Raw genomic sequence first — 17,222 nt, forward strand, 5'->3', positions numbered from 1 at the left:
GGAAAGAAATAATATTATAATATGACGTTAACTTCACGTATGTCCCAAAATAGTAGAGAGTTATTGGTTATTTTTACTTATATAGATATGCTGTTATGAAAACTTTAAAGGATTTTTTTCTAAATTTTAAAAGGGCCCGGCATGGCCTAGCGCGTTAAGGCGTGCGCTTCGTAATCTGAGGGTCGCGGGTTTGCGCCCGAGTCGCGCCAAACATGCTTGTCCTCCCAGCCGGGGGGCGTTATAATGTGACGGTCAAACCCACTATTCGTTGATAAAGAGTAGCCCAAGAGTTGGCGGTGGGTGGTGATGACTAGCTGCCTTCCCTCTAGTCTTACACTGCTAAATTAGAGACGGCTAGCACAGGTAGCCCTCGAGTATTGTGCGAAATTCAAAACCAAACCATCTAAATTCTTAAAACATTACTACTTATCTCCTGATTATTATTATCAAAGAATTCTACAAACTGTGTTTATCGTAATCATAAATTGCAAAAGAGCTAATTTATCTGCATACTTAGAAATGTACATAATGTTTTCATGTACGTACTTACAAAGACCAATGGTGTTAATCTACATACACTTGTGTTGCTTAGTTACAGAACCAGACGTCAGGTGTCTCAAACTACATAGAAACAGTCATAAGATTGTTATAGATTGAAATGTTAAACGGATTCGTCATGTATGTTTTATTTTGTTGTCAGTTGGATCAATTTGTAAACCTTGTTTTTAATAAGTTATGCTTAACTATTTTTAGAATTACATCTGCAAATCCCATAGGAATAGCGTAGTACATTATATGAGATCTCGTATTATAAACTTTATTATCTGCATAAACCGATCGGTGTTGGTACTTTAACCCACATATATATGTATATCTGTATTAGAATGCAGAATATACCCAAGTATTTTAAATATTTAGTAACATATAAATTGATGATGTTTTATAATAAATGTTAAAATTTGTCAAAGTCAATCGACTGTGAAAGCGAACAGACTTTAATTTGTATAAAATACTGACTTTTGTTGTGAAGCTACTGGACTGTGTACAAAATTTGTAATTTCAAGGGTTAATTATATTTGCCCATTTTGTCTTCTTTTATAATTTCGAAATTATTCATTATATTTACTAATCTAGTCTTAATGCATTGCCTAAATGTATTCATTTAAGGTTCACCGAATCAGTTGCCTGTAGCGATTCTCTGAATACAAAAAGTATTATTTTAAGTGTTTTGTTCTCTAGTTGGTAAAAGGCCTATTATCTGATTTATATCTAGAACAAACCAGAAAGAAATAAACCTTTTTTTTCAGTTATTTCTGAAGCAAAGGTAGAGAAAATCTGGTATTCCTGTGAGTTGTGTCTGAAACAAAGGCAAAGAGAAACAGGCTTTTTTCTGAGTTATGTCTGAAACAAAGGCAAAGAGAAACAGGCTTTATTCTGAGTTATGTCTGAAACAAAGGCAAAGAGAAACTGGCTTTTTTCTGAGTTATGTCTGAAACAAAGGCAAAGAGAAACATGCTTTTTTCTGAGTTATGTCTGACAAAAAAAAAAGGACAGAGAAAAGTACTATACGTTTTTATTTGTTTGATGAATGAAATACTTATGGAATAAATACCTTTGCTAACGTAATGCTGGCGTAAATATATAAATTGTCCACATATTTAAGTCCACATTGTAAGTAAAGGAAAACGAAGCGGTTTCAGGAAAAAGGGTAAACGTTATTATTTCTGCATTTCTGTTGATACTTTAGTAGACGAAATTAACAGTTATATAAATGTCGTTTATGATTAAGTTAGAGTACAATGCGCAAATCGCTTGTTAACGTTTTATTAGATAAGGTCAGTGAGTTTTGAGGATTTTTTATTGTAAGTTTACACTGGAAACGTAAATTTCGATTAGGGGCCTAATATATTATTTGTTTTGATGTATTCTCTGCTGTGGACTGCATTTCATCTACTCAAGACTTATCAATAGAGCTTTGGTCAGCACACAATAGAAATACAAGAAGGTATTTTAATATACTGGCATGTAAGAGTCAAACATACAGTCCCACAGCAGAGAGTACATTGAATGAAATAATATATTAGGTCTATACGACACAGAGTATATTTTCTGTTATATACTGCTCAAAATATTAAAGAAACAAGTACATATTTCAGTATATTTTCGTCATAACTAAATTTATGTATGAAAAACATATCCGTTCGTCTACAAGTGTATTTTTTAAGCTTGCGAGTGAAGTTTGAAGCAACTGAAACGAAACTCACTACACTCAAGGAGAATACAACTCAAGGTACCCTATATAAGGTTGTTACGTGAAACTATACATTCCTCATTAATTATCGAAACAAACACCAACATGGATCTTTTGCTGGTCGTTTTGTCAGTGTGTACCTTCATCTGTACCCAAGCAGTCAGGTGCCATCTGACAGAGAACGAAGTGGCCAGAGCGGTCCAGATGCTGGAGGATGGCCACACTCCAAGGAGGGTGGCACAGCGCGTCGGTGTGTCACCAAGCGTCATCAATCGACTGTGGTAACGCTACCAGGAGACGAACTATTATAGCAGGAGACCAGGTCAAGGCCGTCATCGCTGCATAACAGCCAGACAGAACCACTACATCATGACTACCGCTCTGCGGACGGCTAGGTACTACGGCTCGGTCACTGCGAAATGACATTCAGCATTCCACTGGAACCCGTGTGTCGACCCAAACAGTTCGCAATCGTCTGCACGAAGGACGTCTTAGGGTCAGACGGCCTGCAAGAGACGTTATTCTGACAGCGCGACACCGTGCAGCCTGGTTGGAGTTTGCTTGTCAGCACCTGGACTGGGAACTTCGTCAATGGACCACCGTGCTGTGAACAGATGAGGCAGGTTCACTGTGTTTCGTGACGATGGACGTGCGAGAGTGTGGAGATGCCAAGTAGAGCGATTTTCCTTCTGTAACATTATACAAGTCGACGCTTATGAAGGAGGTTTTGTAATGGTCTGGTCAGTCACATGTTTGGGTGGCCGCACGGACTTACTCATACTTGACAGGGTGCTCTGAATACACGACGATATAGAGACGAAATTCTGGAACCCATTGTGAGGCTTTTGCCAGTGCTGTCGGCGATGGGTTTATTCTCATGCAGGTTAACGCGCGAGGCCACGTCGCCACACTGTCCATGGACTTCCTTGACGAAGAAGGAACAGAGACCTTTGAGTGGTCCGCCAGATTCCAGATTTAAATCAGATTGAACATTGTTGGGATATGTTGTCAAGGCGTGTTAGTGAACGCCAGCACCCTCCTCAGAATGTACAGGAACTCCGACAACCTTTAGTAGACAGTGGGCTGCCTTACCCTAAAAAAGACGTCGATAGACTGATTCAAAGTAGGCCAAATCGGTGTCAGGAGGTGTCACAGTCCTGGAGGTCACACTAGATATTGAATGTTTCAGACATTTCTTGAATAAACGCATGTTAACTGTTTAAAGTATTGTTTTATATGGGCTATCAGTTTTAGTGATATTGGTCATTTTATTTTATTTTTCGATGTTTTACGTTCATCACACATTATTGTTTTTTTGTTTTAATTTCGCGCAAAACTACTCGAGGGCTATCTGCGCTAGCCGTTCCTAATTTAGCAGTGTAAGACTAGAGGGAAAGCAGCTAGCCATCACCACCCACCGCCAACTCTTGGACTACTCTTTTACCAACGAATAGTGGGATTGACCGTCACATTATAACGCCCCCACGGCTGATAGGACGCATGTTTGGTGCGACCGGGATTCGAAACCGCGACCCTCATCACACATTAAAAATGGATACAGATGGAACTGAAATGAGGCAAATTATCTAAAAAAAATAAAAATATTATCACACTTGAAACACTGAGATAAATTATATAAGGAAACGTACTTGTTCCTTTAATATCTTTTTGAGCAGTTTAAATTTAAGCGTTACGAAAATAAACGTTTAAACATTAGTAAAAATTGTCATTAAATGTACTTTAGCTGAGAAAGAATGAAACCAGCAACAACAACAAGCAGGACGATTTAAATAACTATTTCCTATTAATATTTTAGCTGATAGTATTTCTAGTAAAGCAGGACAGTCTTTTAGTTAATATCCAAAAAATTATATCTCCCAGTCTCTCTTTCAAATAGTACTTAAGTTAGTGTGTCCTGAATATTTCTCATCTGTATCCCCTTTAATAAATAAATGGTGTCATAATAATCCGTAATGACGAGAAAACCCACTTGTAGAGAAAAATATATTTGTTAAAACGGCTGGTGTGGATAGAGAAAGCACTAGATAGAGGAGTGAACAACATTTTGACCTTCTTCGGTCATCGTCAGGTTCACAAAGAAAGAAGGTAACTGCCCTATAGCTGACCACATCTTTGAAGGCGGTTGTGTAATTAAGTGTAGGAATGTAGAGGGCGTACTTAGATGTTGGATTATATTTACTAATGTAGGTATAAAGGTGTTAAGCGTCCATACGGGACTTTTAAATTAGTGAAAGAGTGGTTTAAATGACTAGATGTAATACCCGGATGTACATTATAATGCTCTATGTGTTGTAGTAACTACTTATTATTTTATTGATAAAAAAATATTTTAAAACATTTAATTTTGTATTATTCCATAACTCACTATTCTAATTGGTGGCGCTTATCTCCAGAGATCATTTTCACACACACACATTTAACCCTGAAAAGGCGTGCCCCACGCTTTGGGAAATTCTGTAACCTAAGTAAATATGTAGACGTTGTACATATCTTGATGAAATTTATTTGATCACAGTAATGTGTGAAACTTTTAAGACAAAGTCAAAATTAGATTTCTGGCTACTTTCAAAGATTAATGGAAGGTAAATCACAGATGAAACATCAAAATATTATTAATCTTCATGTTTAGTACGACAGAAACTCAGTGAAAGTGACTGAGTTCCAGGAAACATTTAACATTTTGTGTGTCTCCTCTTCTCTAACAATGCAGAGGTTCTCAACCATTATTGCAACATATTTTATGAAAGTGTCCTTTGGGATTCTATGCCGAGTGTCTGTAATACACTCCAATAAAGTTTTTTGTGGAAGCAAATTTTGAGTTGTCAATTTTTTTTATCTATTAAATCCCATATCTGCTCAGTTTGTTTCAGATCAGGACTCTGTAGGGGCATTTCATCATTTGAACGATTCCAGCAGCTTCTTTCTTAGCTAAATAGTTTCTGTACAAGTTGGATGAGTGTTTAGAATTATTATCATATATTTCATCCAGTGTTGTTGATATTGTAGATACAGTAGATCAAATACTAGTGAAAAGAGGTTGGAGGGAAACATAACTTAGCAACAGATATTGAACTATATATTCTATATCAGATTCAGAAAAAATTAAAACAAAAAATCTATATTTTACAGTTAACTGACGTTTAAATTAAAGGGTAGTCCGGCATGGCAAGGTGGTTAAGGCACTCCACTCGTAATCTGAGGGTAGGGGTTCGAATCCTTCACACACTAAACACGATAGACCTTTCAGCAGTGGAGGCGTTATAATGTGACAGTTGATCCCGCTAATCGTTGGTAAAGAGTTGTCCAAGAGTTGGCGGGAGGTGGTGATGACTAGCTGACTTTGTAGATCCCAAAGAGAGATTTTGTGAACTATTTATGTGTACGTCAACTGATTTACATGGGATTTGGTACGAAGATAACTTATTGGATGTTCCAAGCAGGCTCGGCATGGCCAAGCGTGTTAAGGCGTTCGACTCGTTATCCAAGGGTCGCGGGTTCGAATCCCGTGGCACCAATATGCTCTCCTCTCGCCCTTCCAGCCGTGGGTGGACGTTATAATGTGACGGTCAATCCCACTATTCGTTGGTAAAATAGTAGGCCAAGAATTGGCGGTGGGTGGTGATGAGCAGCTGCCTTCCCCTTCTAGTCTTACACTGCTAAATTAGGGACGGTGGTGATGACTATCTGACTTCCTTCTAGTCTTACACACAGCTAAATTAGGAACGGCTAACGCAGATAGTCCTCGTGTAGCTTTGTGCGAAATACAAAAACAAATTTTAAAGAGTATGATTATTCATTTGATTTGATTTTGTCTTTAATCATACTCATATTTTTGCAGTTAATGATTTTGAACTGCTTTTAATCATTTGGGATTTCGAAACCTTATTTGTTGAGGGTTTCCGTTTAAAACAACTTACATCTTAAAAAATGTTTGTTTCGCTTATTTTAAAATAATAACTTAAAAAATAAAAAGTTTTTATTTACATAAACTTAATTTAAAATTTAAGTAAACAAAATCTGAAAAATAAAAGTAAAAATATTTAAAATGTAAGTGTACAAGAAACAATAGGAAAGTTAAGATATTTAGAAAAACTTAAAATGAAAACATTATAAACTCCTACACACAGAGGGCGGTACTGCAAGAACTAGTAAGAATTGATAATTAAAATAATATAAAACATAAAGATCTGTGTATTACTCCACTTGTTTCTTGTTTTACGTGTATCAATTACTTTTTATTTAGATTTGCTCGTTACATTTTAGTAAAACTTATTTCCTTTCAATTAACGTACAAACGACAACCAGAGAATTACAAGTATAAATTTAGTGCCTATATAACTATTCCGTATAGCCTGTAGTTCATACTACAAACTGCTATATTGTCACATGTAACTATTTTGTATATCTTGTAGCTCATTGTGCCAAATCTTATATCGCTATATGTAACGATTTTGTGTAACCTTGTAGCTCATACTGCTAAATGTTATATGTAACTATTTTGTATAACTTGTAACTCATTGTGCCAAATGTTATATCGTTACATGTAACTATTTTGTATAACCTTGTAGCTTATAGTGCTAAATGTTATATCGTCACATGTAACTATTTTGTATAACCTTGTAGCTCATAGTGCTAAATGTTATATCGTCACATGTAACTATTTTGTGGGGCATTATAATGTGACGGTCAATATCACTATTCGTTGGTAAAATAGTAGCCCAAGAGTTGGCGATGGGTGGTGATGACTAGTTGCCTGCCCTCTAGTCTTACACTACTAAATTAGTGACGGCTAGCGCAGATAGTCCTCGAGTAGCTTTGCTCGAAATTCAAAACAAATCAAGCCTTTGCTGTGAAATGTCTTAATTTGATACTGTTTTAACTCGTCTAATATTGGTAAAGGATGTAAATAATTCGAAATTAAATTTAAAATTAGATTATTTATGCAACAGATATTAATATATATGTACATTACAATTGAAAAAAAACTATTATAATGCTTTCTATTACTCTACTGAGTTGAAATTTTTATCTCTAAAAACACGAACTGTAACCATTTAAGTTAATAATTTAAAAATAGTTAATAGTTTTCCACTAATAACAACAGTTATTTAATAATGTACCTAAGTAACTAATTAAAAGTCGCTCGGTGGGTGACGCTTAATTAGTTTTACAACTGAAAGATTCAGCGCCCAATTCCCTGCTGTAGACGAGTACAGAAAACCTACTGAGAATCTTCACACTAAGAAAACATCAGCTAGATAAACTCACTGATATGTCTCGAACATCATTTTTTAAATCTTTTAATTTTATAGTTTATTTTATATTACGCCCGCCATGGCCACTTGGGTTAAGGCGTTCGACTCGAATTCCGCGGGTTCGAATCCCCATCGCACCAAACATGCTCGCCCTTTCAACCGTGAAGGTGTTATAATGTGAGGGTAATTCCCACTATTCGTTGGTAAAAGAGTAGCTCAAGAGTTGGCGGTGGGCAGTGATGACTAGCTGTCTTCCCTCTAGTCTTACACTGCAAAATTAGGGACGGCTAAGGCAGATAGCCCTCATGTAGCTTTGAGCGAAATCCAAAAACAAACAATTAATATCGATCAATATTTTACGTGGTCGTCATAAAATATTACAGTCTTTGTAATTAATTATTAACGTTTTCGTCATTTCTATAAATATTTACTAAAATTGAACACAAAGTATGAGTGCTTATAAAGCTAACAAATGTATTTTGATATTCTCGGTGGACACAGTACAGGTTAGTACTGTATAGCTTTGTGAGTCAAGGTCAAATAACAACGAAACAAACCACGAAGCAGAATATTTAGTGATGGGAAAAATACATACAGAGCGAAATTTTGCAATAGGAAATTATGTACATTTACTATTTGGCTTAGAAGTTACCAGACTGGGGCGTGGTCGGAAGGTCCAACGACTGATCTCGCGATATCCTACTGACCACGCTTTGCACTTTCAGCTATAGCTGCATTATAAAAATGGGTGTCACTTATACTATTCGGCTTTAATGTAGCCACGTAGACTGTTGGTTCTAACGCCTGGTTTCTATTCCACTGTGTAACAACTCTAGATAAGTGAAAATTATATATGAACATTGGGGTGTCTTGTCTAATCATTTATCGAAAAGGTGGTATGTATACGGACGTACAAAACACTAGAATTCAGGTTTTGATACCGTGGTGGTCAGATCATAGATAGCCCATCGTGTAGCTTTCTGCTTAATTACAAACAAGATATAAATACAAAGGATTAGGTTCTCTTTCGATTGATTGTTTTGTTTTTAATTTCGCACAAAGCTACTCGAGGATGATCTGTGCTAGCCGTCCCTAATTTAGCAGTGTGAGACTAGAGGGAAGGCAGCTAGTCATCACCACCCAACGCCAACTCTTGGGCTACACTTTTACCAACGAATAGTTGGATTGACCGTCACATTATAACGCCCCCACGGCTGAAAGGACGAGCATGTTTGGCGCGACGGGATGCGAACCCGCGACCCTCAGATTACGAGTCGCACGCCTTAACACGTTTGGCCATGCCGGGCCATCGTTCGATTGAAAATACCATATTTATTGGCTTGGTTTTACGTGTTACACTATCAAAGCATATTCTACTGAGGTAAAGAGAGTATGTTAAAAAAGTCTGAATGACTGTTAATTATGTTACCAGGTAATCTTTCTGGCATTCACGACAACTGCTTAAGTGTGTGTTTGTGTGTTTTCTTATAGAAAAGCCACATCGGGCTATTTCCTGAGCCCAGCGAGGAATCGAACCCCTAATTTATGCGTTGTAAATCCGTAGACTTACCGCTGTACTAGCGGGGGGTAACTGCTTAAGTAACGACAAGTTTACAATATCATTTCGTGTAAAATTTATTTAACACATAATTAAATTTCGTAATCTATTTCAATATTAACGTTAAAAGTGTATTAAACGTGGTATTTTACGTGTTATTTTGTTTCTTCCACAGTCATTGTTGCTATATTAAAACAATATGTATTTTAAAAAATTTTGAAATAGATTATTGGTATTGTTGTGTGCAAAACGTTTTACGTCCATAGTTGAAGTATTAAGCACATAGTAAATAAAATGACAAAATTATTTTATTTTACTGTTCGTGATATATATAGCGCCATCTCTTACCAAATATATTCGTTAAACAATTTCCTTATTCAAGAAACTACTTGCAAAAGCAATTAGTTAAGTCTGATAGTCCATTTAGTAATATAAGGATATAACGCAGTTATATACAAGACCCATATAACGAATATGAATATTAATACGCAATAAAATAATTGAAACGACTTAGAATTGTAAGTCTGGTACTTTTAAATGTAAGATATTTTTTAATCCGACATTCAATAAGAAATTCTTTTTCTTTTTGTAATATTATTTGTCCGTGGTGGCGCTTCTGAGAAAAAAAATTCGTTCGCTCGTCTTCGCAACTGTGTTGATGAAACTGTCAAATACGAACGTGTCAAACGGCTTTAACATAACAGCGAAAACACGCAATCATCCGCACGTTTCCCTAATAACATAGCAGCTACGACTGCCAAACTCTATTGGTTCAATACTTATAAATGCCACTGAACAGAAGCAATTTCTTGTAGTGACAACCGTGACTCCAATAAAGTTAGCCTTTTTTAATGTCGCCAAATAGGAACTACCGTTGATCGAATAAAACTCTCGTCTTTAAATCAATAATAAATGAGTTGCGTGTGTGAATTCTGTACAGTTGTTTCTATATCTCCGCAGACGAACGTATTGTTTTTCTGCTGTTTCGTCTTATTACATTCTTCCTTTTACAAATACTTTTCAATCGACCAACATTCTTTCATTTCTCGGTGGATTGACCTGACACTTGGTAGGGATATATCTTGGTCCAATACGTTCACATATCTCTTTTATTTTGTTATTTAAATTTATTAAAATTTAAAGTTATTTTTTTAATTTAAAACTATTTAAGTGACTTAACACAACACTCAAAGATTTGCCCATTTTGAGTATTTTTGACAGGCCAGAGTTCAAGAGAGCATAATTTTATGGGTCTTGGTCCATATCTTGACCATATGTTAGCCAATTAACGTGAAATTTAGTACAAAGAAACTTTGTAGATCCCAAAGAGAGATTTTTGTGAACTACTTATGTGTACGTTAACTGATTTACATGTGATTTGGTACGAAGATAACTTATTGGATGTTCCAAGCAGGCTCGGCATGGCCAAGCGTGTTAAGGCTCAGTCCCACTATTCGTTGGTAAAATAGTAGCCCAAGAGTTGGCGGTGGGTGGTGATGACTAGCTGCCTTCCCTCTAGTCTTACACTGCTAAATTAGGGACGGCTAGCGCAGATAGCCCTCGAGTAACTTTACGCGAAATTCAAAAAACAACTACACATGTTCCAAGCAGCGATTAAGACAGGATTTGATATTTCTGTGTTCTTCCTGATGTTTCAGGTGTTAAAATCGACATGTTGGGATTTCGAGGGGGAGAAATGATGCACTATTTAATTTGTGTATAATTCTCTAGTCCTATTCAGTGAGTTTCAGGTTTTACAGACCACTTGATTATGTAGACCAAAGTAATAAACTTGACGACTTGTAACCCTGAAATCCGGGTTTCGATTTCCAGCGGTAGGCACAACGCAGATAGGTTATTACGTACCATGTAACAAGACATTAAGTGTCAAAATCCGCATTTTTTTTTTCAGACATTAACTGTAACCGTATGCCGCGCAATAGTACCAGATGTCAGGCGTTAAGTGGTTACTGTAAGCCGTGTAATAATACAAGTGTTAAGTGGTGACGTAGACCGTGTAATAATACAAGTGTCAGGTGTTAAGTGGTTACGTTGGCCATGTAATAATACAAGACGTCGTCTAAAAGTTGACACCTTAAATAGACATAATAAACGAAATAAAATATAGTTATAAAGATATCTTAATCTATAAAGTTCAATTTTTCATAACGAGAGGTTGAAATAGAAAATAACAGAATGCACTAACATTAAAACGATTGAAAATAGGCTTAGAGAATATCAAATATATTGCAATAATACATTTTGTAGGTGTTACGTGAGCTGTTTGGAACAGAATCAAAGCATTACAGTAATTAATTGAACTGAAGTTGCAGTTTATAATCGATATGTGAGAGTTTATTTGCAACGAATAAGCTCTTTTTTAAGTGATAACAGTTCGTTATTTTATGGTGAAGATAAAAATAAAATTTAAATTTAAATGAGATGTCCAGATAGATGACATGGTAACGGGGTAATTTTTCAGGCCAATACTAACAAATGTATTCCTCAGTCATTATAAACATTTTTGGTTGTGTTCTTTGTTAGATACCAGTACCACTGAATGTATACCGATCTTATACAGAAAATATGTCATAGTTCCTTCGAAACTGTGACAAGATTTTAAAAAAGCCTATAATATTTAATAATTACGTTTACATGTGAAACGGAAGAAAACGAACAATTGTAATTTCTTGATATAAAGATCGATCGATTAAATAACAGTTTATATTTATTTCTCTTTAAAAATAAGCGTATTTAGGTTTTCAGTTTTATTTTTGCCGTTTAAGTGAAGGGCAGGTAGTTTGGGCTCGTAACTCACAACCTGAGGAGCGTGGGTTTGAATCCATGTCCCACCAAACATGCTTGCCCTTTCAGCCGTGAGGGCGTTGTTATGTGAATGTTAATCCACTTCTTTGTTAATGTAAAAAAATAGCCCAAGAGTTGGCGGTGGGTGGTGGTGACTACCTACCTTCCTCTCGTCTTTCAATCATAATTGAAGAACAGCTAAAACAACAGTCTTGTCGCTTTGCACGAAATTTAAAAGTAACCAAATTTCTAAATAAAGCTTATAATTACCCTTTCCAACACATAAAACTGTAATATTCATTAGATGTTCTGGAACTTCCCTAAAAGTTCTTAGTTTTTATATATTTTAGTTACTTTTCACTTTAAGTCCTCATTTGATAATGTTGCGTTTGTAATTTAACTTTTATTTGGTTTAATATAGATTGCTGAAAATGGAACATATGTATTTTGAAACGCTCATGTATCAAACATTGTTAACGTTTCAGCAGTATCTAATGTTTGTTGCCGTTGTTTTTGCTTCTGTCCATCATATCTATACTTTATTCGGGTCTCTGACTCATAACTTACTTTCAAGACTGAAATAGATTTGTCTTTGTGTTTTTACTTTTCTAATTCTACTAGATACAACGTGTAAAAAACATACAAAACAAAGAAACTCTAGACTTAACACGTATATATTGGGTAGAGGAATAATTCGTGAGCGTTTTTTCAAGTTAAAAAAATATATTCATAAATGAAACGCTTTCGCAAAATAGTTGATGTCATTTGGTAGATAATTTTTTGCTCTAATAGATGGTGTGTTTGATTTTCATATGTCTTTAATTTTTGCTTTCATTTTCAGCTCATTAAATGGAATGTCAAGTGGACAAAATCGAGCGTTTTCGACACCATCTGCTTTTCGCATTTAATTTCTTGCAATTTCGTTTAAAACAATGCATACTATATACCTAGGTATTACATGAAATAAAGTATCATAATAAATGTTTTGGGTGTAATGTGTTCATGAATTGAAGTATTGTATAGTCTTGCATGTAATGCTTGAATGAAATTATTTAAAAATGCTCACGAATTATTCCTCAACCTAATAAAACGTCTCGCTGGGTGACATTTTTCGCCATTTGCCAAGCTAACAGTTTCAAATTACAGTTTTTATTGTCTTTTAATTAAACATAAAACTACACAATGGACTATCTCTGCTCTGCTCACCACGGATATCGAAACCCGATTTATAGCGGTGTGAATCTGCGGTTATTCAGCTGTTCTACCTATCTAGGAACCACGGTTAACGGGGATATGAGATATTAGTTTTGTTGTAAAACATTTTCATATTACAGATTTTCAGATGTAAATCAAAGAAAACCTGAGCACTGAGAGTCTGAGAAACTGGTGAAAGTGAATAGCTGTGAAGAAAACTTATCAGTCCGATGTATTAACACATTTCTCTTTGTTCGAGGTTATCTTTAAGTACACACATTTATCACCTACGTTATAAGCCTTCATCAATATCAGTCTTATTGTGATATTTGGTTCTGCCATATATTTCTCTCAAACCTACTTCGGTACAAGAAACAAAGGGAAGTTCAGTAAAGTTCTCTTTCCACTGACTTATACTGTTGTTTATGTTCTTCACTACTCATTAGATTAAAACTTGATTTTCACTTATTCCTAGTTGTTTGTTGTTGTTTTTTTTAATTTTGCCTAAATGTGGCCCGACATAGCCAGGTGGTTAAGGCACTCGACTTGTAATCTGAAGGTCGCGGGTTCGAATCCCCGTCACACCAAACATGCTCACCCTTTCAGCCGTGAGGCGTTATAATGTGACGGTCATTCCCACTATTCGTTGGTAAAAAGAGTACCTCAAGAGTTGGCGATGGGTGGTGATGACTACATTGATAAACTAGGGACGGCTTGTGCAGATAGACGTCGAGTAGCTGTGCGCGAAATTCAAACTAAACAAAACAAGCCTAAATGTTATTGAATATATTGTTTAGAGTAGCAGGTATTTCGTGAAATAACTAAATAAACTCTATCCTCTAACTATGTGTTTTATGCAACGTTGTGCTAGTAACAAAAAAAAAAACAACCTCACATTGCAATGACGTCTTTCTAGTCCGAGAGAAGTATAGCACGTTTCTGAAATAAATAATATATATTTCTTTTGATATAGACAACGAAGTAATAGAAAATAGGTTATTAATAACATTAAACTTCTTATAAAGCAATTCCACTTGTGTACGTAAATTGAATTAGAACTCAAAGCATTGGGTGAGTAAAATTAAAATTGTTTAAATAAATCCGCACAACGTTTGCACACGTGACTATTATCAGGCAGAGGATTAGACAGCGAAAATTAGGAACAGTAATGATGTAATAAACATTAATCATTTCTAAAAGTGAATTTAATACAAAATAAGTGTGAACTAATTCTCTTCTTGTTTTTCGTGCTCTGGTAATGCGTTCAGTGCTCGACCAGTTTTCTACGATAGAATCGATTACATTTTTGGTAAATTTTATTGATATATTGAACTTTTTCTGTATCGATTATCATATTTTTAATAATATGTTCTTTGCTTACACTGTGTTTTAACAAAACGAATTCGTGCTCGAATGTTTTGTTTATGAAAACAGATTGTTCCTACAACTTTATAATATGTTTTATTATATATCCGTGATGAGGAAGTACAATATCCATGATAAGGACGTACAAGCTACGCTGTTGTTATTAATGTTTCGTGTGCTGCTAGTTGTACTTTTGCAAAAGGTTTCATTTTCTTTGCGGTTAAATGTAAACTGTTTATCATATTTTTGGTGAAAGGTTATTCTTCTTTGTTATTTGTAAAATATATCGATTTTATTAATCAATTTTACGAATCACGTATTTTAAAATTCGTATTACATTAGCCAGATAAAGTACCTATTTGTTGATTTACAGTTTTTACACGGTTCGTGGCACACGGTACAATAAAAGTCTAAAATGTTTCTCGGATCTAAATGTTTAGATAATTGATATCCAACGTGCCACATGCGACTTTAATATTTGAAAGATGTCGAATTTGTTAGTATTAGAAAAGAAATTCTTACACTTACATTTGAAAACCACACACTTCACGTGTAAACAATTAGTAAGATGGAATATTCAGTGATGTCGAGAAAACCCACTTGTAGAGAAATATGTATGCAAAAACGGCTCGTCTGGGTTGAGAAAATATTTTACATAGAGGAGCGAAGAACGTTTCGACCTTCTTCGGTCATTGTCAGGTTCACAAGAAAGAGGTAACTGACCAGAAGCTGACCACATGTTTAAAAGGGGTTGTGTAACTGAGTGTCGGAATGTAGAGGGCGGTGTTAGATGTTTGAATATATAATTTTATAATGTTATTTTATTAAATAAAAAAATAATATATGTTATATTATAATAATATATTATATAATATATTAATAATATTCCAACACTCAATTACACAACCCCTTTCAAACATGTGGTCAGCTTCCGGTCAGTTACCTCTTTCTTTCTTTGTGAACCTGACGATGACCGAAGAAGGTCGAAACGTTCTTCGCTCCTCTACGTAAAATATTTTCTCAATGCAAACGAGCCGTTTTTACATATATAAGACGGAATACAGACCTGTTTAAGGCAGCATTTTTAACGTTTGTTATGAATAACTCACACAAAGTGAGTTACACACACTGTTCCTTCAATATTTTGTGTAAGTGTTGCTCAGGAAGTACAAATCCATATTTAAGGGGAGATTAAATCATTTGTGTAACGCTGACATAACGTTTAATTGGACATCATGTTGAACATCAAGAGATTTCATTAAGGATCTAAAAATTTAGAAATGTCATTGATATAATTGGAATATTTGTATAAGATGGATTTAAAACCTACATTTCTTTGAGAGGACAATCATATAAACAAGGAATGGGACCCTCTGTAATTACTAAACTTTACTGAACTCCATCATTTATAATACCAATTATTTAAGAATGTATTTAACTGTTTTTTGGTTTTCGTGTTTTCAGTTGAAATTCTTATCAACTTTCTTAAATTTTTGTATTATTTTTTAAAATATATTCCACTGGGTTATTGTAGTGCTTAATGCAAATAACATTTGTTTTCTTTCATTTGTTAAAAAATAATCCCAACATTATTATTTTAAAAACAGCTGAATGAAAACAAAACGATCGTTAATCCAGAATATATCTATAAAAGACTTAACATAACATAGTATAATTAACCGCTTAAGAAAATTGACTGGGAGAAAATATATGAAACTGAAGCAAATAATATAACGCAACTTATGGATTTTATCGTCAATTATTTGTGGAAAGTAACAGCACGTCCATTATTGTCTGGCCTGCAGATCAGTGGATCTGTTAAAAGCCTCATACAATAACAATTACGCTTTGAAGTATTACAGTGCTGGTAGTTAATATGTGAACAATTTTCATGTGCCACGAAATGTGGCATTAAGTTTCCTAACTGTAGTAACACAAGAAGGCTTAGGAAAGTAGGCTTAACTTTATTACACCATAAAGTGTCCTAACTGTAGTAACACAAGAAGGCTCAGGAAAGTAGGCTTAACTTAATTACACCATAAAGTTTCCAAACTGTAATAACACAAGAAGGCTTAGAAAAGTAGACTTAACTTTATTACACCGTACTTATAATGTTCTTTAGAATCTTTTTTTCTGACTTTTTCGCGTACAAAGCGCCAAATAACAAAAGTGAAATTACAGATTATAAAATTCTAGTTATAACAGAAGAAAAAAATCCCCATTCTGAAACAATACTAGTTTCTTTCATGGTTATTACTGTAAACATTCTCAACTATCTGTTGCACAATATGATTTTCAAGAAGCTTCATTAATTCTTTCAGTATTATTTTGCCGAGAGAGTAACCAGCCATTTCCTCACGTTGGCCCGGCAGGGCCAGGTGGTTAGGGCGCTGGACTGATGTTCGAATCCTTGTTACAACAAACATACTTGGCCTTTCAGACATTGAAACATTATAATATTATGTTAAATCCACTATTTGTTGGTAAAAGCGTAGCCCGAGAGATGGCGGTGGGTAGTGATGAGTAACTGCCTACCATCTAGCCTAACACTGCTAAATTAGGGACGGCTAGAGCAGATAGCCTGCTTGTAGCTTTGCTTCAAATAAAAAAAACAACAACAACACACCTTATGTTGAATTTATTTCAGACGTCCTGTCACTGTTGCATCGAACTTTGCAAGAAGCTATGTACACTTGTCTGGGAAAGTTTACTTCATGTGAATCATAAGGCTTACCAGTTATGCCACAGAACAATAAGTTTATCTCGTCCAAGT

The sequence above is a fragment of the Tachypleus tridentatus genome, chromosome 10 (genome assembly GCF_004210375.1).
Source record: "Tachypleus tridentatus isolate NWPU-2018 chromosome 10, ASM421037v1, whole genome shotgun sequence".
Taxonomy (NCBI): Eukaryota; Metazoa; Arthropoda; class Merostomata; order Xiphosura; family Limulidae; genus Tachypleus; species Tachypleus tridentatus.